The sequence below is a fragment of the Gekko japonicus genome, unplaced genomic scaffold (genome assembly GCF_001447785.1).
Source record: "Gekko japonicus isolate JY-2015 unplaced genomic scaffold, Gekko_japonicus_V1.1 scaffold894, whole genome shotgun sequence".
Taxonomy (NCBI): domain Eukaryota; kingdom Metazoa; phylum Chordata; class Lepidosauria; order Squamata; family Gekkonidae; genus Gekko; species Gekko japonicus.
Genome location: NW_015161975.1, coordinates 468,822 through 492,786, shown reverse-complemented (window position 1 = coordinate 492,786; position 23,965 = coordinate 468,822).

Here is a 23,965-nt window from a genome sequence, read left to right as displayed (position 1 = left end):
TCCCTCCCTCCCTCCCTCCCTCCCTCCCTCAGGACAGGTTCACCAGGCCCTCTTGGGTCCAAACGCAGGCATGTGGCGCCTGAGGCTTCCTTCTGCCTGAACCATTCCGCACCAGCAGAGTGGTGCCTCCGGCCAGCCCCAGCCAGGTCTCCACCGGTTGGCTGAGAGGCGAGCCACAGGGAGGTGCTTTGGGAGGGTCCTGGGGTAGGAACCAGAGGCAAAGAGAAAGCAAGCCTCCCTCGGGGCTCAGTGATTCGGCTGGGGGGCAGAGCACAGTCAGAGGAGGAAGAGGAGGAGGGGAGGGGAGGAGGGGGCCTGTGCCCTCTAAGCTGAGTCAATGTGAGCTAGCTCACAGGTTTTTAGCCTCCGGCTCACACATTTCTGTCTTCGCTCAGGGAGGATGGGGCTCCAGAGCAAGCTAATTTATGCAGGAGCCAAATAGTTCACTCACAACTTTAGTGCCAGTAAGCTCACAAAGTAGAATTTTTGCTCAGAAGACTGCGCGGCTTAGAGGGAACATTGGTGCCAGCCCTCCCTCCAGTCCCCTGGCCCTCACAGGGACAATCCCCAAATGCCCCCAGCAACATCCTCCCACCTACCTACTGCCCCTTGGCAGCCGCACGAGGGAGGGAGGGAGGGAGGCCCGATGACTCCCAGAAAGGGACCCGACCCGCATTCGCCCCCCCTTCGCCATCCATACATCTTCCTCTGATTGCGGCTGATTGCGATTGTCTCCAATCTCTCCTCTTCTTCCGTGGGAACCAGCGTCTCCCCAAATCAAACCCCCACTGTTGAGCTAGAAGAGGGAGGGGCCCCCGCAGTGGCGACAGGGAGGCTTGCCCCCCCCTCGGCCCACAGCTCAGGCCCACCCAGCCCTGTCTGGGGCTCTTGGGCCGCTCCCTGGGCAGCCTGCGCTTCTTCCGCCCGGGTGACACACCCACTTCCCCAAAGGGCCCAGCGGAAGGAGCCGGCTGGGTTCCACTCACTCGGGGCGCTCCCGTTTCATCCCATTCTTGGTCCAGAGCAGTGTCCCCTCTGAGCCAAGTCAGTGTGAGCTAGCTCACAGTTTTTTAGCCTCCGGCTCACCCATTTTTGTCTGGGCTCAGGAAGGATGGGGCTCCAGAGCAATGCTCCCTCTAAGCTGTGGAGTCCTGTGAGCAAAAATTCTACTTTGTGTGCTGCTGGCATGGAAGCTGTGAGTGAGCGATTTGGCTCCTGCATAGATTAGTGTGCTCTTGGGCCCTCCTTCCTGAGACAAGACAAAAATGTGTGAGTTGGAGGCTAAAAAAACGGTGAGCTAGCTCACACTAACTCATCTTAGAGGGAACACTGCTCCAGAGCAAACTAAATTATACAGCAGCCAAATAACTCGCTCAAAACTTTAATGCCAATTCATCACCCCCCCTCCGTACTTGGGCAACTGGTGGGGAAATTCACAAACGGTAGCAAACCATTATTGGCTGGTTTGGCTGAGCCACACACACCCAGCAGCATTCCCCTGGCCCTTGAGGATCCGAGGCAGGGAGGCCTGCAGGCCAAGAGGAGGCCTGGGCACAGGGCCGGCCAAGAGTCCACAGGCATGGTGTGCCAAAGCGCCCCCCCCCCCGCTGCTTCCAACTGGCCCCTGCAGGCCCAGAGCTGCTGACCTGGAGTGACCACTGGGTGGCCTGAAGATGGTGGCTGCCACCCCCATGCAGCAGGGCAAATATGCCCTCTCGCAGCCCTTCTCCTCTGAACTGTATTGGAACCCAGGGGAAAAGGAGCTGGCACAACCAGGAATGCAAAATCCATGCCGATTACCCTCTGAGCCAGAGTTTTGGTTGTGTGGGGCGTGTGAAACAGACCAAGACAAGCTCACCTTGAATAAAAGTTTGTTGGAGAAGAAGAGGAGGAGGAGGAGGAGGAGGAGGAGGAGAAACTCCTTTCCTTTCCCCTCCCCACAACAGACCCCCTGTGAGGTAGGTGGGGCTGAGAGAGCTCTTGACAGAAACTGCTCTTTTTCAAGGACAGCTCTCATCAGAACTGTGGCTTGCCCAAGGTCATCCAGCAAGTGCAAGTGGAGGAGGAGTGGGGAATCCAACCTGGCTCTCCCAGATTAGAGTCCGCGCACTTAATCACGACACCAAACTGGTGTGCCGCTGGACTCAAACTTTGTTCTGCTGCTTCAGCCCAACACGGCGACCCACCGAAAACCAAGACCTTGCTCTGGAGCATGTGCAAAGGGCCTTCCTGCCCAAAGATTCCATATCTCTGGGATGGGGGCAGAGTCTGGGAATTAAGCCTAACCAAAGTGGCCAGGAAGGAACCACCAAGTCTCTGTGTGTGTGTGTCTGTGTGTGTGTGAGAGAGAGAGAGAGAAGCTTCTGGATGCTGTGAGGGGATCTGCGGCCCCAAGGGGAGGCTGCCGTGGAACTCTCCTCCCAAAGCACACAGCCCCCCCCCCATCCCCACTCCCCTTGCCCTGGCCACTCACGGCCTGGCTGGCTGGCGTTGATGAGCCCTCCGTGGCCATCCTCTGCAGCTGCCGACGACGTCTGTGCCCAGAGGGGGCCAGGCCCCCTCCGCGTGCCCGCCACACACACACACACGCCTCTTTCCACTGGCTGCGCTCCGCAAACAGATCAGAGTTTGCTTTGTGTGAATATTTTACTGGGAAGTGTAATTGAAATTCTCTTCCCCACGCCTGGCAAGGATGACTCATACATCACTGTTGCTTGTCTACGGAATAAATAAGACCCCAATCGGAGACTGCGGGAGCCGGCCTTGGCCAATGACAGCCGCCTGCTGTGCCGGGAGGCATCGATGGCCCCCGGCATTCCAACCCCACCGCCCCCAGGAGATTACCCGGCCGCGGCTCTTCTTCTCTCAGGGCCGCAGTTTCCCGAGAGCCCAGAACGTGTAAGCGGGACCCTCAGGAACTGCAGCCAAGGAAGGCCCTGGAAAGAGGCCTGGTGTTCCAAAGATCCCCCACCTCCAGCCTGGGCGATACAATGGGGCGCAGGAGAGCTAACCTCTAGTGCCTGTTCAGCCACAAAGCCCTGGAACACCACGGCATCTCACAGACAGGGGCTTTGTTGGGCTTCAGGGTAAAGGGGGCGCTGTACCACCCCCCCTCCTGGGTTCCTTTGGGGAAGGGAGAGGTCCAGAGGCAATTCAACAAATGACACTTTGCTCTCAGAGGCAACGCTCCCTCTAAGCTGCGGGGTCTTGTGAGCAAAGATTCTGCTCTGTGAGCTGCCAGCATTAAAGTTCTGAGTAAGCGAATACGGCTCCTGCATCAATGAGTTTGCTCTGGAGCCCTCCTTCCTGAGCTAAGACCAAAATGGTGCTTGGGGGGGGGCAACAGTGAGAGGGCTTCTAGTGTCCTGGCCCCACTGGTGGACCTCCCGAAGGCACCTGGTATTTTTGGCCACTGTGTGACACAGAGTATTGGACTGGATGGGCCTTTGGCCTGATCCAACATTGGCCTCTCTTATGTTCTTATGTTCTTAAAATGGGTGAGCCGAAGGCTTAAAAACTGTGAGTTAGCTCACACTCACTCTGCTTAGAGGGAACGCTGCCCCTGAGTTGACTGGGGCCCTGGATTGCGGCAACTGCTGTGGGCCGCGCATAGAGGAACGAGGGGCAGCCAGAAACATAAGGTGCAAAGGAGGGAACAGGATGGGACCTAAATCTGGCCGGCCAGATCCTGTCTGTCGACTGGCTTTGCACCCTCTCAGGCCTGTGACTGGCTGCGTGCGCCTCCCTGGCCTCTTTCGCTTTCCCCGGGGCCTCTGGCAATGCCAAGCAGGCGGAAGGAAGGCTTGAGTGTGTCTCCGGGAGGAGGAGGGTAGACCCAGTGGGTCAGCCGTGCTGCTCTGAAGCAGGACGACAAATTTAGAGTCCAGTGTAAAAGGTAAAGGTCAAGGTTCCCTTGCTCGAACGCCAGTCGAACCCGACTCTAGGGATGCGGTGCTCATCTCTGTTTCAAAGCCAAAGAGCCAGCGCTGTCCGAAGACGTTTCCGTGGTCATGTGGCCGGCATGACTAGAAGCCAAGGCGCACGGAACGCTGCTCCCTTCCCACCGAAGTGGTCCCTATTTATCTCCTTGCAATTTCTTGCTTTCGAACTGCTAGGTTGGCAGGAGCTGGAACTAGAGACGGGAGCTCACTCCGTCATGCAGCACACTCGGGTCCCGAACTGCTGAACTACCGACCTTCCACAGCCTGCAGTTCAGCGTCTTAACCCCTTGAGCCACCGCAGCTCCAGAGTCCAGTGGGGGCACCTTTAAGACCAACAAAGGTTTATCCAGGGTATGAGCTTTCGTGCAGCAGGCAAGCCAGAGACCGAGCAGCAGATTAACATGCAACATGATGAGGAGGAAGATATGCAAAGTCGTATCAGAGGAGGTGCTTCGCGGCAGCCCAGGGACTCTCTCACGGGAGGCAGGAAGGAGTGGCGCGGCCGACAGGGGCCCAGCCAGGAAGTTTGGTTGGTGGGGGGTAGGGAAATCCGGGGGGGGGGCCAGCCACACCTGCTGCTTCTCTTGCAACCGCCGCTGAGGCAGCTCCAGCTGCAATGGGAACCACCAAAACTGAGGGGTTACAGCTAGTGAAGAGAACCAAAAACATGGAAGCTGTAGTGATGTACAAAGCAGTTATAATCTCACAATACTGATACAAAAGTGGACAATCACATTGAAAATTATTAATTCCCAACGAGTATCAGAAAGGTGGACGAAGTTCTCCGGAGCTTTGGCATTCGTTTCGTGAAGAACTTCTTCCAGACATCAAGATGTGACAGGGTTGCTTCTTATTCCATAATGTGTCAATCCAATACAAAGGTACTAATATCCTATACGTTGAACATGTTCTTACATAACAAATCCTTCCATCAACGGGCACACGTTCTTCACGAAACGAATGCCAAAACTCCAGAGAAGTTTGTCCACCTTTCTGATACTTGTTGGGAATTAATAATTTTCAATTTGATTGTCCATTTTTGTATCATCACTGTAAGATTATAAGCGCTTTGTACATCATTACAGCTTCCATGTTTTGGGTTCTCTTCACTAGCTGTAATCCCTCAGTTTTGTTGGTTCCCATTGCAGCTGGAGCTGCTTCAAGAGAAGCAGCAGGTGTGGCTGGGGCGCCCCCCCTCCCCCGGATTTCCCCACACCCCACCGACCAAACTTCCTGGCTGGGCCCCTGTCGGCCGCGTCACTCCTTCATGCATCGCGTGAGAGAGTCCCTGGGCTGCCGTGAAGCACCTCCTCTGATACGACTTTGCATATCTTCCTCATCATCATGTTGCATGTTAATCTGCAATGGGGGCTGGGGGCACCTTCTTTGGGGGGCTGTGACTCGAACCCTGCAGATCCAATCCTCCCCAAATATGGAGGGCAGGGAGAGGAGACTCCGCTGGGGATCCCCTGCGAGTTTGGTGCCTCTAGCATGCCGGGGGGACGGGGAGTTCTACTGTGTCACGAACCTCACAGGCTGAACCGGTTCATTTAGCTCTGAAACGTTTGTGATGATCAATGGCTCCCAAACCGGGCATGCCGTGGACCGAAACGAACCACATTTTCCCAGCTGGTGCCCATCCCTGGTGCTGGGGTGTGTTCCCACGTGGTACGGACACACGGCCCACAATGAAAGCTCCCCTCTATGGCTGTGGAGGCCGCATAAGGCTGCATGGGATGGGGGGGGGCCTCTGGGCGGTGTTGCACCCCCATTTCCCGGCTCAGAGCCAGGAGGGCTTCCCCCAGGTTCTCTGTGCATACCGAAGGGGTCTGCTGTGGGCAGCTTCTGTGGGGAACCCCATCAGAGAGAGGGAAGGAAGGGAGAGACCGGCTTGCTCGCCATGAGAGGAGCAGCCGTTCCGGGGCAATCCGAGGGAAGCAAATCCGCTCCTTCCGGCCCCACTGAGAACAACAAGCAAACAGGGCTTGCGGCTGCCTAACCAGGAGAGCTTGACTCTGAACAGGGGAGGCTTCGCTGGGACAGGTTTATGGTTCAGGCAGAGCCACAGAGAGAGAGAGAGAGACAGAGACAGAGACAGAGAGAGTGCGCAAGAGCACTGCTGAAGCACCGTGTCAGGTCCAGTAGTAACCACTCAGTACGCAATAGTCCTTTAGCAGGTTTATTGGTAAAGTATGGCTTCTAGTTAGGTGAACACCTTTGCCAGAACTGGCGGGCAAAAGCATTGGGATGGATTGTAGGGTATGGGGTCCACCCCTCATGCACACGTCACAAGCACCCACTAAGGCAACTACAGGTCATGACTCATGCGAGAATATACGACCTAACTAGCGATATCTCTTAGTGTGTCTCCCAAGGCCACAGCTGGGGCCTGTGAACTCAAGAGGGGGGGCGCTTAGGAACAATACAAGAGGCGCCTTGGCTATAACTCCTTTCACACATTCACACACTCCCCATCCCTCAGGAATGTCAGGGAGGACTGGCTGCTTAAGGGCTACACAAAAGCAATTAGCCAAGTTGTTAGGTGTTACAAGTCAAAACACTTCAGTATTTACCGGTTTAATGATGTTTGTTAAGTCATATGTTTGTTTGTAACCAATCTGTTTAGACAATAGGAAGCCCGGGAACTTTGGAGCTAATTTGCTAGTCTGATTGGAAACCAAGGTGTCAGGTATTTAGCATATTGGTTTCTCCTCCTGTTCTTTGTTCTGACTGAGACGCCATTCGGCTCTTCCCCGTTTTACCTTTAAGCTGTAAGGATATAGCCATATTAGCTCTTTGTTATTTTCATATCCTGTGTACCCTTTTCCCATGTTAGGTTTATAGTAAACATTTATATTCTAAAACACACCATGGACTCAGTCTCTTAATACTCTGCTGACTTACTCTGAAAGAACCCTAACACAAGCGGGTATACAAAAGCGGGAGCTGGCAACAGCCACAAGAGGCATCTACGCACAGTCAATACACATGGGCACAAGCGAGATCCATTCAGCAGTCCGATTCTGACACACAGGGCTGCGTCATGGTCACTGTCCCCAGCCCCAGGGTGGCCAGCAGGCACGTGCCGCTTGGGGGCACCAGATCACCGCCTCCGCCCTCTGTGCCACCTTCCAGCCGCTCTCCAGTGCCCCCCCACACACACACACACCGCATATCGACCTCAGGGACAGGTTCTCTCTCTCTCTCTCTCTCTCTCTCTCTCTCTCTCTCCTGTGCCGACACTTCTCACATGAAGCTATCCTTATGCTGAATCAGACTCTCGGTCCATCGACATCAGTATTGTCTACTCAAACTGGCAGCCACTCTCCAGGGTCTCGGGTGGAGGTCTTTCACGTCACCCACTACCTGACCCTTTCAACTGGAGATGCTGCCGGGGACTGAACCTGGGACCTTCTGCCCGCCAAGCAGAGGCTCTTCCACTGAGCCACGGCCCCTCTTGACAGCTCTCCAGGGTCTCAGGCGGAGAAGTCTTTCACATCACCTCCTGCCTGGTTCCTTTTAAACTGGAGATGCTGCTGGGGACTGAACCTGGGACCTCCTGCATGCCAAGCAGAGGCTCTTCCACTGAGCCACAGCCCCTCTTGACAGCTCTCCAGGGTCTCAGGCGGAGAAGTCTTTCACATCACCTCCTGCCTGGTTCCTTTTAAACTGGAGATGCCTCTGGGGATTGAACCTGGGACCTCCTGCACGCCAAGCAGAGGCTCTTCCACTGAGCCACAGCCCCTCTTCACAGCTCTCCAGGGTCTCAGGCGGAGGTATTTCCCATCACCTCCTGCCTGGTCCTTTCAACTGGAGATGCCAGGGATTGAACCTGGGACCTTTGGCATGGCAAGCAGAGGCCCTGCCACTGAGCCACGGCCCCCTCATTCCAGGCCTGCCCGGCACCAGGGGATCCAACACTCACCAACCCTCAGCCATAGCCCCTCTCCCAGAATGACCCCCCACACACACACACACACCCTTTGAGGACAAGCTGTGCTTTCAGGAGGAAGGTAGGAAGGGCTTTCCCTGCCTTAGGTGGAGCAGTAGAGATTGGGGGGGGGCCTTCCTCTGCCAAAGGGCCCTTGAGAAGTGGTGCCCCCTCCTGGTCTTAGGCAGGGATTGCACGGAGAGGAAGCCAATAGCTTGTGGGAGAGCGCAGAGGGAATTGCTGGCCAAACACTTTGCTCCCCCCACCCCCAGATAGAAGTCCACTGCGCTTGCATGCATTGTATTGTTTAGCCAATTACTAATTTACTAGGAATTAACTTTAATGCATTAATAAATGTTGCCGTTTTTCTGACGAATGGCCATAATAATGCATTTTAATGGGTTGCAGCAGTCAGGGATAAATATCTTTTTCATATTACTTATTCAGTACATCTGTAGCTAATTATATTTGCTGAATAATTACATCGCAGCTGCCTCGGCACAAACACACACGCGCACACCCCCGCCTGTGTCAGCAGCCCGCCCGTGATATATTCCCCCACCTGCCTGACGAACAAGGCCCACAGCAATGCACGGCCATGGCAAAGCTTAATCACCTTCCACTTTTTTTGGGGGGGGGAGGCGATGCTGTCCGGCTGGGCGTGTTGCCAGCAGGGGTGAATGACTGACCCCTTCACGGGAGAAACTAATTCCAGGCGCCGATGGCTACAGAGCATCCCACCACCCCCACCACCCAAATGTGGAGCAGGCAGAATTCCTCACCGCTGGGCCAGCCAGGCCTGCGGAGAACTACCCCAGAGCCCAGATGCAGAGAGCAGGGGGAGATGTGGGTCAGGACGGAACACAGAACCTTCTTCGGAGGCTCAGCTGAAGCACGAAGGGATCAGTGCCTTGCCCTGGATACCGGAAGGCAGGCCGAGTGAGACAGGACAACTTCAGGCTGTTGTTAGAAAAGGAACCACCGGCAAGAGCAGAGAGGAGCCGGGAAGAAGGAGAAGGAGAAGAGGAGGAGGAGGAGGCACTGGGTTGAGGCAGCCATTTGCCAAAGGCTCGAAGAGTGGGAAGGTGGGAGAAGCCAGCCCGATATTCACGTGTTCCCCTCCAGGCCAGAGAGCAGCGGATGACTCAGGACCAAGGTTCCCTCTAAGCCATGGAGTCATGTGAGCAAACACTCTACTTTGTGAGCTCCTGGCATTTAAGTTGTGAGCCTGCAATTTGGCTGCTGCATAAATTACTTTGCTCTGGAGCCCTCCTTTTTGAGCTAAGACAAAAATGTTTGACCTGGGGGCTAAAGAACTGTGAGCCAGCTCACACTAAGTCAGCTTGGAGGGAACACTGCTCAGGACCTGTGAGCAAAAATCCTGCTTTGCGAGCTCAGCTGGCATTCAAGTGGTGAGCTGCGAGCCATTTGGCTGCGGCATCAATGAGTTGGCTCTGGAGCCCCATCCCTTCCTGAGCTAGGACAAAAGAAATGTGTGAGCCGGAGGCTAAGAAGCAGTGAGCTGGCTCACACTGACTCGTCTTAGAGGGAACACTGGTCGGGACCAGCCAGAGGGAAGAGCTCCTCCACGCTCTGAGCCGCGGCTTGGAAACTCTTATTCCAGGCCCAGGCTGCACCTTCTCGCCAGGGACAGTAGGTGGCACTCCGCAGCCAAGGAGCCGTGCGTGTGGAACTGGGCCAGGCACATCAGAAGTGCCCGGCTGGATCCCACCACAGCCCAGCAGCCCGTGCCACCCCCTCCTGTGGCAGTGAGTCCCACGTGTTCATCACTCTTTGGGTGAAGGAGGGCTCCCTTTTATCCATTCAGACCCGTTCAGGCTCGGCAATTCCATGGAGTGCCCATGAGGAGTTCTTGTATGGTGAGAAAGGGAGGGAAAGGCCCTCTTTCTCGACCTGCTCTCTCCCCTGCATGTAGTAGGGGGGAGACCTACTCCTCTCCCTTACTACATCTACTGGTAGTGAATTCCTCCAGATTAATTACCTGTGGAGTCCTTTCCTTTTCTCCCTCCTGGACTGTGTTGCCCCTCAACTTCAGGGGGTGCCCCACGGTTCGGCTCTCGTGCTAGGGGCCAGAACGCTCTCTGCAGTGCCCCTCTCCGCCCCAGACATAATCTGATGAGCCTCCCCCGCCAGCTCTTTTCTAAGCTTAAAATCCACCCGCGTCTCCAGTCTTTCGTCATGGCTGGGAAAGGTGCTCCCCCCGGCCCCCTAATCCTTTTGGCCTTCTGCTTTTTGTTCCCCAGCTCTGCGATGATACCCCCTCTTTTTTGAGATGATGCTGCCCAGAGCTGCACACGGTATTCCCAATGAGGCCAGGCCATGGAGCTCTACAAGGGCATTACAATGCTGGCCATTCTACTTCCAGTCCTTTCCCCAGCAACCCCCACCACGGGCCGGGCCATCTGCAGCCGAAGAAGTCTCTCTCCACGGCTCCACTTTGCAGAGGCCTTTCCTCTCGGTGCCGGCAGGCCAGGGTTTCAGAGACACAGCCACAGGTTCTCCCTTGGTGGTGATTTTTACTTAATTTGGTATAATTGGCATACACCCCGGGACCCAGAGCGGTGGGCATGGAGGGGCTCACTCTGTGGGCACTGCTGGCATTGCCCTCCATGCCCACCCCTCAGGCAGGACTGCTGCGGTCGATTGCCTCCCCCTCTGTTTGGTGTAGTGGTCGGGAGCGCGAACTCTAATCTGGGAGAGCTGGGTATGATTCCCCACTCTTCCTCCACGTGCAGCTGCTGGTGTGACCTTGGGTCAGTCACAAGATCTCTCAGAGCTGTTCTCTCAAGGGCAGTTGCTCTCAGAGCTCTCTCAGCCCCGCCTACCTCACAGGGTGCCTGTGGTGGGGAGGGGAAGGGAGAGGAGATTGGAAGCCGCTCTGAGACTCCTTTGGGTAGTGAAGGGCCATGGGGTATAAATCCAATTTCCTCCTCCTCTCCTTCTCCTCCTCTCCCCACAAAAGGCCGGAACCCTGCTTCAATAAAGTCTCGGGGTCTGAAAAGCAAGCCTTGCCGAGATGAGCCAGATGTGCCATAAATGGCGTGGCGTGCGCCGGCTGGGCTCAGTGGAGACAGAGGCAAAGCCACCGATTTCACACCCAAGCGGGGGACAGCGGTTCTCCCACGGGCTGTGCTGCTGCCATTGGCTCCTCCCACGAAGGGGAGATGGTCCCATGGTTCTCAGGGAATTCATCAGGCATTCAAGAGGCCTCCCTCCCTCCCTTGTCTTGGCTACACACAAATCACGCCTCAAGTACAAGGAGGCCGCCCACCAGCTCCCGGGTGGGTATCTGCCCGTCTGCATGCGGATCCAAGACCAGCAGCGGGGAAAGCCTCCCGGAGCCTCCTTCAGAAACGGTGGTGCCCCCCCCCCCCACACACACACAGAGCACAAGGTCCTCTGGAGGCAGCCCAAGAATGGGTTGGCAGGCCCAGGAGACCGGTGGGAGCTTGCCCCAAGGGGTGTGGTACCTGGCATCAATGCTCCCTCTAAGCTGTGGAGTCTTGTGAGGAAAAATTCTACTTTGTCAGCTACCGGCATTAAGGTTGTGAGCAGGAGATTTGGCTGCTCCATAATTCAGTTTGTTCTGGAGCCCCGTCCTTCCTGAGCTGAGACAAAAAATGTGTGAGCTGGAGGCTAAAAAACTGTGAGCTAGCTCACACCAACTCAGCTTAGAGGGGACACTGCCTCACATGTGTCTCCCCCCCCCCAGCCAGGCCTGGCAGTACTTCAGGAGGAGGAGGGGGAGGAGAAGGAGGGGGCCCTGCATCGTAGACCTTCACCCCAGGCAAGCTGCCCAACCTGGCTCTGGGAGACACGGGTTCAACTGCTGCCTGCCACCGGGTGACCTTGGCCAGCCCTTCTTGCTCAGCGTCGTCTACCTCGCAGGGTGGTCGTCACGATGAAATGAAGGGACAGCAATGGGCATCGCCTACGCTCCCTGGAGGAAGGAGCCCCCCCCCCCCCGCCTGAGAGTCTCTGTGGCCTTGGGCCCTGCCCCGGCTTCAGCCACAAAGTGCAGAAACAAAGACCCCCTGGGGGGGCCAGCCTGGCTGTCTCCTTTCCAGGCCATCTGCCTCCCTGGCCAAGGGACCTGGGCCGGCAGGGGCAGGGGCTTTGCAAGGGCCGAAGCACCAAGCAAGCCGTTTTGTGCCAGCGGAGGACAAGCGGGGCCTCCTGGCTTGCGGGAGTGGCCGGCTGGGGGAGCTGGCCTGCCCAGGGCCAGTCCGGTGTTGTGGCTAAGTGTGCGGACACTAATCTGGGAGGACCGGGTTTGGGTCCCCACTCCTCCACATGCAGCCAGCTGGGTGACCTTGGGTCAGTCACAAGTTCTCTCTCAGAGCTGTCCTTGAAAAAGAGCAGTTTCTGTCAGAGCTCCCTCAGCCCCGCCGACCTCACAGGGTGCCTGTTGTGGGGAGGGGAAGGAGTTTGTCAGCTGCTCCTGGTCAGCCTGGCCCGGCCCTCGCCTTGCCTCTGGGGCTCCTAGAATCCCACCAGCAGTGGGAGGAGGAGGACCTGGAGCGAGCTCCCTGGTCCTGGAGGTGAGGCAGTCTTCCTTCTTCCTTTGCTGAAAGAAAGCGAAGCTGGTCTGCAGCTGGACACGGAAGGCGCCAAGGCGTGCCTACTGGCCCACCAGCCTGGAGCACAGCAACGCTGGAGGCCTAAAACAGGGCCTGAAACCTCCCTTTCTCTCTCTCTCCCCCCCTTCTGTTTGTAACATCCAACATGAGGGAGGCTTCTGAAGAACTCCAGTGCTGGCGTGCAGTTCCATGTCATCTGGGCTGGTCCAAGAAGAAGAAGAAGAAGAGATTGGATTTATACCCCGCCATTCACTTGGAGTCTCAGAGCGGCTGACAATCTCCTTTCCCTCCCCCTCCCCACAACAGACAGACACCCTGTGAGGTGGGTGGGGCTGAGAGAGCTCTGACAGAAATGGCTTTTTTTCAAGAACAGCTCTTATCAGAACTACGGCTTGCCCAAGGTCATCCAGCCAGGCTGGCAAGTGGAGGAGGAGTGGGGAATCAAACCCGGTTCTCCCAGATCAGAGTCCGCCTGCACTTAACTACGACACCAAACCACGACACCAAACTGGGAATCATTAGGCATTAGGTGGACGGTGGTCCTTTGGGAGGGAATTCCTCGTCGCTCCGCAATCTCTGTTTAGGGTTTCGTTTAATTGCCTGGGAAGTTTTCAAGTGGCATTCCCCACCCCCATCCCCACCCCAGCTGTTTGCCTGACGTGTTCCGCTGCCTGAGCATCAGCATTTCCTAATTGTGAGATCCAGGTCTCTGTTAACATATTATACTGCCACCGCTGCCGCATTCTGCTTACGTTTGGCACGTCTGGTGGCAGGTTTCTGTTGCGGAATTGGGCCCTGGGTTGGACTTTAATTTCTACAGCAATTAGCCTCTGTGGCTGAGTGTGTGGCTCTGTTTCCCAGGAGGCTTCAGGGCTCTGCTCCGTGCTGTGGCCTTCGGGTGCCGATAACCCTGGACCTGCCTTTTGCCTCACTTGACTTTTGCCTTTGGGGAATGTGTATACATCGCAGAGGTCAGGCGTCACTGTCCAACTCTAAGTAGATAAGAGGGTGTCTGAGGCTGAGCTTCCTTGACTCTCCGAGTCAATCCAGCTCCACCCAGTTCTCCTTGATCCTCCTGACCTGAGAGATAGAAAGAACGGGCTGACCTTTGTCGTGCACATCAGAGATGTATGTCAGATGCTCCTCAGCAGACTTGACTGGCAGTCGCATCAGCTCCTATGGCTGGAAAAGGGCCCTCAGTGTCTGACTTTAGTCTTCTTCCTGGTTGTTCGGCCAGCCGGCCTTCCGTTATGGGTCTTGACAGAGCAAGCAAGGACATCCGATATACAGAACTTCAGGTGCACTTGTTTATGTATTGGGGTTGCGCTGAAATATTCTGCGGTGAATACTGAAATGCTACAAAACTGTTTTCTGACCTAGGATTGTGTAATGGAATAAACTCTGAGTTTTGGTTTAGAGCATCTCTCTCTGTCTCTCTCTCTCTCTCTCGATGCAGTTGGGAAGCCAGCTTCTTTCCCTCCCCAAAATGAACACAGTGGAGATGGGAACGCATCAGAGGGTCCCTGCACCCCTCACTCCCCCAGCAGTTTCATCCTGGCTTTTGCATTCTCTTCTGTAGCTCTGTAATCTGCCTGGAGTCTCAACAAGAGAGATGGGTGGGAAAAGAAGAAGAAGAGGAAGAGGAAGAAGAAGAGGAGGAGGAGGAGGAGATTGGATTTATACCCCGCCCTCCATTCGGAATCTCAGAGGGGCTTACAAACTCCTCTCCCTTCCGCTCCCCACCACAGACACCCTGTGAGGTTGGTGGGGCTGAGAGAGCTCTATCGAGGACTGCCCTTTCAAGAACAGCTCTGAGAGAACTTGTGACTGACCCAAGGCCACACCAGCAACTGCAAGTGGAGGAGTGGGGAATCAAACCCGGTTCTCCCAGATCAGAGTCCTCCGCGCACTTAACCACGACACCAAACTGGCTCTCTAGCGAAACACCTCAGCAGAGATCAGAGAGGAAGGCCTGAGATGGACGAACAGCGACCCCCCCTTCCGCCACTGGAGCAGGCCAAGGGCGTGGGAGCCGCTTTGTGGCTGGCCCTGCCTCAGGGCACCCCTTCTGTGACTGGCCTCCCCACAGAGATGAGCTAGGGGGGGGCGGCGGCGGGTGCTTTGTGGGGCCACCCTGTGCGTGTGTGTCACTTCCGGCCTATGGTGACCCTCCGAATGAAGGTCCTCCCAAATGTCCTGCTGCCAAGAGCCTCTCTCGGGTCTTGCCCGCTGGGGGCCTCTGTGCCTCCCTCCACTTGAGTCCATCCCCGGGCCTCTGGCCTGCAGCTTTGAAGTCCACACCAGGGATCTGGGCAACCCCTGGAAGTCAACAGCCGTCTCTCAGCACCACGAAACGTGGCCCTTGGGCCGAGTCCCCACTGGCAACCCTGCCTCGTTCTAGAGGAGAGGCGGCTGCCAAGCAGGTCCGAACGAGGCCAGGAGAGAACGGGGGTTGGTAGGGTCCGACTCCTTAGAGGTCATCTACTCCAACCCCGTTTGGGGCAGGGAATGCAAAGTGAAGGCAACCCCCCTCCACACGCACCCATAGATGGGGGTGGGGGGAACAGACGCTGCTCCAAGACCCCCAGCAAAGGGGAGCCTGCCCACTCCCTCAGGTTGTTGGTCCCGCTCACTCTAAGCTCCTCTTACCATTAGGAAGTTCCTTCTAATCAGCCCTCCCATAACGTCATCCCAGGAGATGGGTTTTGACCCTCTAGAGAGGCAGAGAACAAGCCAGTTTGGTGTCGTGGTTAAGTGCGCGGACTCTCATCTGGGAGAACTGGGTTTGATTCCCCAACTCATAGTTCTGTCAGAGCTGTTCCTTGAAAAAGAGCAGTCCTCGAAAGAGCTCTCTCAGCCCCACCCACCTCACAGGGCGTCTGTTGTGGGGAGGGGAAGGGAAAGGAGTTTGTAAGCCGCTCTGAGTGAAGGGTGGGGTATAAATCCAACCTCTTCTTCTTCTTCTTCTTCAGCCCTTTGGGTCCTTGAAGAGCACAACCAAGCTACCCAACCCTCCTCCTCCCCGGACTTCCTTCTTCCGGCTAAACACACCCAGTTCCTTCAAAGTTTCCTCACCAGTGTTTCTCTGCCCCCCGCAGACCCCGGGCAATTTGCACAGCCCTCCCCTGAACCCCTCACATGTGAACACACGTGAAGCTGCTGGATACTGAATCTGACCGTCTCTGTCCATCGAGGCCAGTCTTGCCCACTCAGACTGGCAGTGGCTCGCTCTCCAGGGTCTCAGGCGGAGAAAGGTCTTTCCCAGCACCAACCACCTCATCCCTTCTAGCTGGAGATGCTGCCAGGGACTGGACCCGTGACCAGTGTTCCCTCCAAGCTGAGTGAGTGTGAGCCAGCTCACAGTTCTTTAGCCTCCGGCTCGCATATTTTTGTCTCCGCTCAGGAAGGAGGGCTCCCGAGCAAACTCATTGATGCAGTAGCCAAATCGCTCCCTCACAACTCTAACGGCAGCAGCTCACAAAGTAGAATTTTTGCTCACACAACTCCTCTGCTTAGAGGGAGCACGGCCCCCCGTGACCCTCTGCCTGCTGAGCAGATGCTCTGTGCCCCTCCCCCAGCCACAAAGCATGCCGCCCTCGCCCCCCCCTTTCGCTGCTGTTGGCCCCTTTGCTAAGGAGCAGGCCCACTTCTGGGAGGCGTCTCTCTCCACCCCTTTCTCTGGCCCACCCAGCCCTCACCCTGAGCGGGCCTGCGATTGCCTCTTCACACCCAAGCAGGGGGGTCGGCTCCAATGTTCCCTCTAAGCTGTGGGGTCTTGTGAGCAAGAATTCTACTTTGTGAGCTACTGGCATGAAAGTCGTGAGCGAGCGATTTGGCTACTGCAAAAATCAGTTCGCTCTGGAGCCATCCTTTCCTGAGCTAAGACAAAAACGTGCGAGCCGGAGGCTAAAAAACTGTGAGCTAGCTCACACTAACTCAGCTTAGAGGGAACACTGGTCGGCTCCATCATTCCTCCTCCCCCCCCCCACGGATAAGGCGTCAGGTGGCGCAGGGATCCGCTCCCACCCCATAAATCTGCAACTAATCCTGGGCAATCAATATTTTTCATTAAGAACCGGTGCGAGTCTGGCCATTAGAGGAGGGAAATCTGTTTAGACTGACACCTTGATGAAGTTATTCAGTGCCGGGGCTTAAGTCCTTGAAAGGTAATAAAGAGGCAGGAGGAGGAGGGGGCCAAGGGGGGGCCACCCACCTTGCTTCAGAGGGAAATCATCACAGTGACTTCGCAGGGGTTGAGGGGGGGAGCAAGGGAGGAGGAGCTCCCACACAAAGAGAGAGATGGAGTTATTGTGTTTGGTTAAAATTCTGCTGCTTCTCTATCTTCCTTCACTCAACCCCCCCCCCCCCCCCCCAACATGGAGCAATGCAGTGATAATCTGTGCAGCGCGGCCTCTCCTGCCACCTTCATCACGCAAGCTGCCTGGGATGGAGGGAAGGGGGCTGTAAACTGCTTTGAGATCCCTTCGGGCAGAGGGAAGTGGGGTATGAAATCTAATTCAGTTTGGTGTAGTGGTTAAGTGTGCGGACTCTAATCTGGGTTAAGTGTGCGGACTCTGATCTGGGAGAACCGGGTTTGATTCCCCCACTCCTCCACTTGCACCTGCTGATGTGACCTTGGGTCAGTCACAAGCTCTGGCACAGCTGTCCTTGAAAAAGAGCAGTTCCTGTCGGAGCTCTCTCAGCCCCACCCACCTCACAGGGTGTCTGTTGTGGGGAGGGGAAGGGAAAGGAGTTTGTCAGCGCTCTGAGACACCTTTGGGTAGTGAAGGGCGGGGGGTATAAATCCAATTTCTTCTTCCTCTTCTCCTCCTCCTCCTGCTTTTCTTCTTCCTCCTCTTCTTCCTCCTCCTCCTCCCCTTCTTCCTCCTCCTTCTCTTCTTATTCCTCCCCCCCCTTTTTCTTCTTCTTCGAAGCCAGTGTGGTCCATTGCAGCGTTTGGTGGCTGGCAGGGCCTCACCAAACTCTTGGGCAAAAATCTCTCTCCCTCCTGAGTGTCGGCAGATTGTGAGAGGGGAGGGCAGGAAGGTCTGCGGTGCTTGGCTCTCTCTCGTGGCCCAGGGCCACATCTCTGAAGACCATCGAAAGGAAAGACTTACCCGGAATCTTTGTTAGGATTTGTGGACTAGAAACTGTGAACCTGTGGACCCATTATAGGATTTTTGGGCTTGAATTTAGGACACAGGCTTAGGAAAAGGTTGCAGTTTTGTATTTGCAGCATATAAGAACTGACAATACACAAGAATGTTTATGTAATCTTGTTAGAGTTTTTAAAGAAATTCAGCAGAGTTAAAAAACAGCTTAGCAATGCCAGAGTTCAATAATCAGACCCAGAGTCCATGTGTGTTTAAAAATATAAAAGTTTACTACAATTCTACCATAGGGAAGGGTAACTTGGGAGAAAATAACAGAGAGCTAATTCAGCTACATCCTCTCTAGACTAGAAGAACTGGAAGAAGATGGCCCTCCAACGTGCTTCTCCTCCAAGGCAAACAAAGACGGGAAGAGGGCTCATAAAATGCAAAGTTACTAACACTTCGCTCCCAATCAAACTCTTAGAACAGGGATGCTTTTCGCGGGCTAACAGACTTGAGCTAACACTGGCTAACACAAAGACAGGTGATTTCCTGTAACAACAGAACAGACATTTAACCCCATGCATACACATTGAGTGTTTTCAACATGCAAATACCCAACACCCCTTCTCATGTTAAAACACGAAAGTCAGACAAATATAAACATTCACGAAGATTCTCAAAACGTTGCTTGTCAAGCGGCTTGGTCAGGATGTCAGCAATCATCTGGTCAGTAGGACAGTATCTCAGTTCAATCAGTTTTTGGTCTTGCAGCTCTTTCACGTAGTGACACTTGAGTGCGATGGTCTTGTTTCTAGACTTGGTTCCTTCTCCTTTGCAGATAGCAATACAGGCTTGATTGTCCTCAAAAAGAATTATTGGCTTTGGTTCATCTATGCCGAAGTCCTTCAATAGATGTATGATCCAGTAAAGTTCATAACTTGCAGTTTGCGCTGACACACATTCAGCTTCTCCAGTAGACATGGCTACAATGCTTTGCTTTTGACTAGTCCAAGTAATTAAACTGTCTCCATAGTAGAACAAGTATCCACTTGTAGATTTTCCATCAGGTGAGGCTTTGTCCCAGTTGGCATCCATGTATCCAGTCAGTCTGGGTTCAACACAGGTTGAAATCTTAAGTTTGTAATCCAAAGTTCCTTTCAGGTATCTTGCAATTCTCTTAATAGCTTTCCAGTCATGCTCATTAGGTGAACTGGTCTTTCTGCACAAAAGTCCAACAGCTGAAGTAATGTCTGGACGACAGATTGTGCTCAAATACAATAATTTTCCAATTGCAGATCTGTACTCATGATTGTCTTTTAGTGGTTTACCTTCAGTAAGCTTGGGATAGTCCTTATCCATTGGAGTGCTTACAATTGCAGAATCTTTCATTCCTACAGATTCAATAAAGTCCATGATCTTTTGCTTTTGGCTCAAAAGAAAACTTCCATCATCAGTCCTTTCAATTTGTATTCCAAGATAGTATTGTACAGTTCCTAACTGTTTCACTTCAACTTCCTTGTTTAGTCCATCAGCAATTTCTTGTACATCACTTTGATTTTGACAGCAAATAATCAAATCATCAACATAAATTAGTATGTATTGATACTTTCCATTTTTAAGTCTTGTGAACAAGCAAGGTTCTGCTATTCCTTGTTTAAAGTTCTGTTTACGTAGCAGTTTAGTCAGCTTCTCGTTCCAGGCTTTGGCTGCTTGTTTTAGTCCATAGACACTCTTGTTGAGTTTACACACTAGGCCTTCTTGTCCTTCTGTTGAGAATCCCTCTGGTTGTTGCATATAGATTTCTTCATCCAGGTCTCCGTTGAGGAAGGCTGTTTTGATATCCAAATGTTCAACGTGCATGCCCCTTGAGGCTGCTATGCTCAAAAGTGTCCTGAAGGATGTGTAGCTCACAACAGGTGCAAAGGTTTCCGAGAAATCGATTCCATATTTCTGTGAAAATCCTTTCGCGACTAGACGGGCTTTGTATTTGTCTATTTTGCCATCAGGGTCATACTTTACTTTGTACACCCATTTACAACCGATGGCTTTTCTGTCAGGAGGTAATTCAGTAAGAGTCCATACCTCTTTGTCTTGTAAAGATGCAAATTCTTCTTCCATTGCATCCATCCACTTGCTTCTCTCAGGTGCAGGTAGTCTGTTGACTTCCTTCCAGTTATTAGGTTCCTTTATTGGTTGCACATTTGCACAAATTCCATACATCGGTGGTGGTACACCTTTGGTACTCCTTGCCGATTGTCTCACAGTGATCGTCTCTCTTACCCTTGGCGATGCTTCTCCAGGTTCCCCTTCTGAGCTGGAACTCTCTTGTGGAGATGGACCTGCCTGGTCACAGGTGGTCTGCGCAGATTGCCAAGTAAACACGTCAAAGAAAGAGACATCAGTAGTATCCTCTGTAGTAGTGGGTTGCACTGTGGACTCAGCCAGGTTAGGAGTTAGCAAAACATTGCTTTCATCTACACGTACCACATTGCATACTTTAACATATCCAGTTTCAGGGTTTAGAATTCTGTACCCTTTGCCACTAGAGGCATATCCGACTAAGACACCAATCTCTGCTCTTGGATCAAGCTTGCCCCTTTTCTCCTTTGGTATATGCGCATAGGCTTTTGATCCAAAGGCTCTTAAATGTTTAAGTCCAGGCATTCGGTTATGCCATAATTCAAAAGGGCTCTTATTGGTAACTTTAGATGGGATTCGGTTATGCAAATAAACCGCAGTGTGGACTGCTTCTGCCCAATAACACTCTGGAAGTCCAGATTGCATTAGCATACAACGCGCCATTTCCTGTATCGTGCGATTTAATCTTTCTGCCGTGCCATTCTGCTGCGGCGAATAAGGCACTGTTGTCTTATGTTCAATCCCTTCTTGTTCCATGAATCTTTGGAACTCACTGCTGCAGTACTCTGTACCATTATCAGTGAACAAAACTTCTGGCGCCTTGCCAAATTTGTTCTTAACAACAGATACATAGTATTTAAACTTGTCAAGCACCTCATCTTTGCTTCTAAGCAGGTAGGTGTAAACATATCTGGTTTTTGCTTCCAGAAAACTGACAAAGTATCTGTTACCTCCAGCAGATGCATGAATAGGCCCAACTAAATCAGAGTAGACACACTCTAGCAGTTTAGTGTTTGAGTCATGAGGTTTAGTAGTCTTATAAGAGGGAGCTGTGCCCTTGGATTTAAGACAAATATCACAGCCATCTTTCATGAGCTCACATTCTGCTGCGTCAACATTGCATTCTTTCAATAATTGCTTCACAGATTTTATATTTCTATGTGCAAGTTTCACATGCCAAGCAAACAAACAGTCTTTGTGATTGCATTCAGTTGATTTTGTATGGCACACCATTCCATTAGCTTCAACTTCGTCATCATCATCAAAATTAGCATTAGCAATATGTCTCAAGTAATGAAAACCATCATTTGTTTGTAACATCATGTTAAAACCACTCTCACTCCAGATCTTTCCATGATTTGGTCTAAGATCAACATAACTTCCACTTTCCATTATTCTCTTTGTGGAAATCAAGTTGTGTATGGCGTTGGGTATAAAAGCACAATTTTTGAGGGTTGCCTCAACAATTTTGTTATCAGAATTCATGCCATACACCTGGACCGTTCCTGTCCCCGCAACTGAAAGAGATTCGCCCGCAGCTCCTTGAAGAGCAGGTCTACAGTCTCTATCTAGATCAATAAACCATTTTTCAGATTTAATCACATGAAAACCGCTTCCAGAATCAATGATAAACATATTATCATCCTCATCACACACTTCATTGACAGCCAATGCATGCATTTCGCTTTCTTGCTTCTCAGTGTCAGCCTTTTGAGGCTGCTTCTCTGTCACAGCAAAAACATTGCGCCTGTCTGCTTGACTGCCAGGAGCACTCTGGCCACGCCCTCTAGAGGGTCCTGTTGCAGACCGGTTAAACTGAGCGCGGTCACTTTTGGCGCGAGGTTGATCATGAGCCTTTTGATCTCTTTGTTCCTGAAAAACCTTTGAATCAGGCGACTTTTCTGACCAACAATGTCTGGCTACATGTCCCAGCTTCCCACACCGAAAACACTTCACATCTCTCTTCCCTTTGTTTCTTTCACATTGAGATTTGATACTTAACACAGACAAGTCATCCTTTGTTTTTGAAAGGGCTCTTCTCTGGCCTTCTTTCAGATAAGCCAAAACAGGAGGCAGAGTTTCAGACTTAGAAATATAGGTATCATTCAGCCTTTTTAACATCTCTCTGGCCGTTTGGCATTTTAGAATTTCTCTATGGTCACGTGGACACAAAGATTTCATGATAATGGCTATCGCTAGCTCATCATCAGCCACATATCTTTCCAACTCTTCTTCACCCACGGGGGGGTCTGTATTAATTACATAAAGAGCTGAATATGATTGAAGAGCATTTTTAACACATCTAAGCCAGTAGTCGAAATTATCCTTATTCAGAACTGGGATTTTACAGAATGCTAGGTTCTTGTTAGTTGCCATGCTGGCTTTCAATTGCTTAATTGCTCAATACTTCACCACTTCGCAGGGTAGAGATGAGAACTGGCGTTCCTTTTGATGTGCGCGGGACCTCCAAGCTGCTCCGGCAAGATCGGTCTCACCCCCTCCTCTTTCTCTCGGCTCCAAGCTCCGGCTTGCGGCTTGCTTCACAAGGGAAAAAGATGTTCTCAAGACGAAAGGCACATAAGAATTCTCTCCGCCAGAAAACACAGCCTTTACTGATTTTACAGGCACTGGAGAAAAAAAAAAATCAGGAGCCTTGCTTGGACACCATTTAATCCAATTGCGATTTAAAAAAAAAATTCTTTCTACCTTAGAAAAATCCTAACACACATTGGTTGCTTTTACTCTGGTCTCATTGCGCATCAGAAGCTTACTGGCGCCCATAACCTTTTGTTAGAGTTTTTAAAGAAATTCAGCAGAGTTAAAAAACAGCTTAGCAATGCCAGAGTTCAATAATCAGACCCAGAGTCCATGTGTGTTTAAAAATATAAAAGTTTACTACAATTCTACCATAGGGAAGGGTAACTTGGGAGAAAATAACAGAGAGCTAATTCAGCTACATCCTCTCTAGACTAGAAGAACTGGAAGAAGATGGCCCTCCAACGTGCTTCTCCTCCAAGGCAAACAAAGACGGGAAGAGGGCTCATAAAATGCAAAGTTACTAACACTTCGCTCCCAATCAAACTCTTAGAACAGGGATGCTTTCGCGGGCTAACAGACTTGAGCTAACATTGGCTAACACAAAGACAGGTGATTTCCTGTAACAACAGAACAGACATTTAACCCCATGCATACACATTGAGTGTTTTCAACATGCAAATACCCAACAAATCTTTATCGGTGTTATTTATCACAGTTTTTCAATACTTGTTGATTGCCAGTCTGGAGTCAGGAAGGGGGCTTTCCCTCCATGCCAAATTGGCCCAGGGGATCCTGGAGGTTTCCCCCCCTTCCTCTGGGCATGGAGCAGGGTGTCCCTGGGAGTCGGGGGAGGAGGTCGCTGGGAATGTCCTGCATTGTGCAGGGGGTGGACTAGATGACTCCTGAGGTCCCTTCCAGCTCTCCCCCTCCAGGCGGATCCTTCTAAGTCTCCCTAGATCCCACTGGGAGCCCTTCCACCGCCGGGCTCAGAGGACTCACCCACTGACGGGCTTGAGCGGGGAGCAACATACCCCCAGCTGTGACCCACTTGGCAGGAAAGTGTCCCAGTCGGGCAGCCACTTTCAGCAGAGCGCCTGGCAGACCCCTGGAAGGGGTGAGGTGGCGGCGGCAGCGGCAGCTAAGAACAGAAGGGATCCCCCCAGTTCAGTCAAGGGCTCAGATCTGCCTTGCGAGGAGGCCACGTGTGCACTTTTTGAAAAGTGTTATGTGTTGGGGGACTGGAACATTCCAGGACTGTTTCTACCAGAGACTGGCTGAGCTTGGAGCTCTAGAACAATAGCCCTCCGGGACTCTGGAGGTGGCCAATGAGGAATTAATGGTTCTGACAGTGGCAAATTGTCGGTAGTTGTTTGGGGAAGTGGGTGTAGTTGCCGGCTATTTAACAGGGCCGTTGCCCTGGCAGTTTGCCTTTTGTCTTGTTCCGGTTCTTGCTGAATCACCCACAAAGCAGAGCTGATCACTAGGCTTGGGGTCAGACCATCCGTGGAACCAGAGGAGCGCACTGCTTACAAGGAAGAAGAGAGCTCGGCCTGGAACAACCGAGGCAGATCTGGATGGAGCCGGAGAGACACCAGCAGGCCCCCGGAGAGCCCACAGTTTGCATGGGGTTGATTAAAGGCTGCCGGTAGCCAGAAGATGGGGGGTGTGTGTCTGCCCTGGGCTCCCTTGGGGAAGGAGGAGGAGGAGGAGGAGGAGGAG